The sequence below is a fragment of the Marmota monax genome, unplaced genomic scaffold (assembly GCF_021218885.2).
Source record: "Marmota monax isolate L192 unplaced genomic scaffold, Marmota_monax_Labrador192_F-V1.1 WCK01_AAM20220418_F8-fsc00225, whole genome shotgun sequence".
Lineage (NCBI taxonomy): Eukaryota > Metazoa > Chordata > Mammalia > Rodentia > Sciuridae > Marmota > Marmota monax.
This window is the reverse complement of record NW_026694524.1, coordinates 2,312,361-2,316,104: the sequence shown is the minus strand read 5'-3', so window position 1 is coordinate 2,316,104 and position 3,744 is coordinate 2,312,361. Positions and strand designations below refer to the sequence as shown.

At 36.0% G+C, this 3,744-nt stretch overlaps 1 non-coding gene across 1 annotated transcript; it reads left to right on the top strand.

The window, feature by feature from the left end:
* Positions 1 to 239: 239 nt before the first annotated feature.
* LOC124076341 (small nucleolar RNA U13) lies at positions 240 to 342 on the top strand. Its single transcript, XR_006846323.1, has one exon. It is a non-coding gene; the product is annotated as a small nucleolar RNA U13 (small nucleolar RNA).
* The last annotated feature ends 3,402 nt before the right edge of the window (positions 343 to 3,744 follow it).

Sequence of the window (3,744 nt, the reverse complement as noted above, 5' to 3'; positions counted from 1 at the left end):
ACACTTTTGTATCTTAATCATTCTGACTAGTGAAAAAGTGATATCAGTTTACTTTAAATTTGCATGTCTATTATTATGAGTGGGTGCTAGAATCTTTTTATTCTTTTAAGAATCATTTGTACTTTTCTTTCTATAAACTGGCCATTCATATTAATATTTTATTAGATTGCTAGTTTTTTTAAATTGATTTTTAAGAACTCTATTAGAGAAATGTGGAATTTGTCTGTGATAGGAATTTCATCTTTTGTGGTTCATAAGTGCACTGATTGGGTTTTCGGACCACTGTGTAAGCTGTGTCTCCCTTAAACCTTGTTACCATGTTGAAATATTACCCCTCTGACATGAAAAAAAATGAATTTCAAATATTTCCAAGTTTTCATGTTTTTGCTTAGAGTGATTTTGCCAGGCAGATCTTATTTATTTTTCTTGGGTCAAATTTATGAAGCTTTTTTTTTTTTTAAATGGCTTTGGGGTTTTATATCATTCTCAGAGAAGCTTTTCACATTCTAGGATGATATTAAAAAAGTATTCCTTGGTTCTTCAAGTACTTTTATGCTTTCAGTTTTAACATTAAATTTTCTGATCCATCTGGAATATACCCTGGTACAGAGTCTGAGGCATGAGTCCAACATTACTGTTTGGTTTTTTCCCCCCATAATGCTACTACCATTCTCATCTACTTATATGATTTAAAATGTAAATTAACGGCTGGGGTTGTGGCTCAGCAGTGGAGCACTTGCCTAGCATGTGTGAGGCACTGGGTTTGATCCTTAGCACCGCATAAAAATAATAAATAAATAAAAATAAAGGTATTGTGTCCATCTACAACTAAAAAAATTTTTTAAAAAGTAATATGTTATATATGTTATTTTCATATAGTTTATGTATGATTCATTATATATATTTCTAATAGTATTCACATTTTCTGCATGTATATTTATTTTTTGATATGCTTACTGTGTCCAAGACTACCAGGTATGGTAGTCTTATATTGCTTTGTCTTGTCTCTCTGTCAATTTCTTCCTATATTTCTGTGAATGATAATGATTTTTTTTTCCAGTTCTGGGAATTAAACTCAGGGCCTCACACATGGTAGGCAAGTACTCTACCACTGAGCTACCTCCCCAGTCTCTGTCAACTTGGCTAGGCTACACTGCCCATTTGTTCGGTCCTATCTAGTCTAGATGTTGCTGTGAAGGTATTTGTAGATGTGATTAAAATTTATAATCAGTTAACTTTAAGTAAAGCAGATTACCCTCCATAATGTGGATGGGCCTCATTCAATCAGTTGAAGACCTGAAGGGCAAAGATTGAGAGAAGCTATTCTGTATCAAGACTGCAACAAAGGGGATGGGGTTGTGGCTCAGAGGAAGAGCACTTGCCTTGCATGTATGAGGCACTGGGTTCAATCCTCAGCACCACATAAAAATAATAATTTTAAAAAAAAAAGGTATTTTGTCCACCTACAACTAAAAAATTAATGTTTTTATTTTTCTTTCTTTCTTTTTTTTTTTAAAGACTGTAACAAAGAGGGCTGGGGTTGTGGCTCAGTGGTAGAGTGCTCGCCCAGCATGCGTGAGGCACTGGGTTTGATCCTCAGCACCACATAAAAATAAAATAAGGATTACAGTGTCCACCTACAACTGAAACAAATATTGAAAAAAAAAAAAAAAGACTGCAACAAAGAAACCCTTCCTGAGTTTCCAGCCTACAGGCCTTCTCCGAAGATTTTGGACTGAAAGACTACAACATCAACTTTTATCAGAGTTTGTAGCATGTTGTCCCACACTATGGATTTCAGACTGATCAGCCCCCATAATGGCATAAGCCAATTCCTTAAAATCTCTACGTATGTGTGTGTTCATGTACATGTGTGTTCATATGCATGCATGTATGCTGTTGGTTGTTTTTTTTTTTTTATGGTGCTATGGTTTGAATATGGATAGTGTCCCGTAAAGGTACACGTGTTAAAGGCTTGATGCCTAAGGGTAGCACTGCTGGGGAGTGTTATGGACCTGTAGGAGGTGAGGCCTTATGAGAAGTTCTTAAGTCATTTGGGCCATGCCCTCAAAGGGGATTTTGGGACCCTGGTCTTGTTCTTTCTCTCTGCTTCCTGGCTCATTATATGAGTGGTTTACTCCACCATGAATCCCCACCCTGATATGCCACCCTTACTAGAAGCCCAAACAAATCCAGCCACCACATGTTGGATCTGAACCCCCTAAAGTGAAAGTTAAATAAACTTTTTCTTCATAGTAGCCTTTCTCAGGTATTTTGTTGAGGTAGTGTGAAGCTGAATAATACATCTGGAGAATGCTGATAATATAATTTCTAATGGTTTTTCTTTATACATTCAGATGGCATAATAGTTTGGCATTGAACTTCAATACAATGAGTATTGTATTTGTGGCCTCTTACTAACAAAACTGTCTTTGTCTGATTAGTGCTTTTTGTCTTGATCATCTAATATTGCCAACCCTTCCCCCTGTTTTTGTGCTCTTTGTTTGTATTATGTCTTTGTCTCATTTTAGTTTGTAACTTTTTAAAATTGGCATGACTTTTGTAATTAATTATATTTAAATTTGTTTTATTCAACCAAGTAATTTAAGTAGAGGATTTATATTTTTGTTAGTTTTGAAATATTTGGTTTTATATCATCTTGTCCTATAACTTATATATTAACATCTCCCTGCCATTTTCTTTATTTCCAGTTTCTTGTGTTTAACTGCTCATTGTTTAAGAAAATATTGTATTAGTTGAAAAGGGTTACCTGAAAGAAGGGAAAACTTGCACCTTTTACTTCATACACCTATTTCTAAATTGATACAGTAAATATACTACCTGGTAAATACTTCTAGATTTTTAAAAAGTTTTCTTTAAGTAAGGCATGATAGTGCATGCCTATAGTCCCAGCTACTCAGGAGGCTGAGGTAGAAGTATCACTTGAGTATGTGAATTTGAGACCAGCTTGGGCAATATAGTGAGATCCCATTAAAAAAGTAAAAAAAAAAAAAAGAAAGAAAGAAAAAAGAAAAGAAAAGAAAAAAAAATTCAGGCCAGGAGTAGTGGCACACAACTGCAATACTAGAGGCTCTGGAGGCTGAGGCAGGAGGATTGCGAATTCAAAGCCAGCCTCAGCAACTTAGCAAAGCCATCTCTAAATAAAAATTTAAAAAGGGCTGGTGATGTGGTTCAGTGGTTAAGTGCCTCCTGGGTTCAATCCCCAGTACTACTAAATAAATAAATACATATATAAATACATAAACAGGGCTGGAGATGTGGCTCAAGCGGTAGCGCGCTCGCCTGGCATGTGTGTGGCCGGGGTTCAATCCTCAGCACCACATACAAACAAAGATGTTGTGTCCGCCGAAAACTGAAAAATAAATATTAAAAATTCTCTCTCTCTCTCTCTCTTTAAAAATAAATAAATAAATACATATATAAACAAACAAACAAACAAATAAATAAAAATTCAGCAGGGCACATTGGTATTTGTCTGTAATTCCAGCAATCTGGAAGGCCGAAGGAGGAGGATCTCAAGTTCCAGGCCAGGTTCAGCAACCTGGAAAGACCCTGTCTCAAATTAAAAGTTAAAAAACGGGTAGAGTTATGGCTCAGTGTTGAGGGCCTCTGGGTTCAATTCCCAGGAACGCGTGTGTGCGCGCGCACGCGCACACACACACACACACACAAAGTTTTCTTTAAATTAATCTTTGTCAAATTGATTAGTCTAGGGTGAAATGG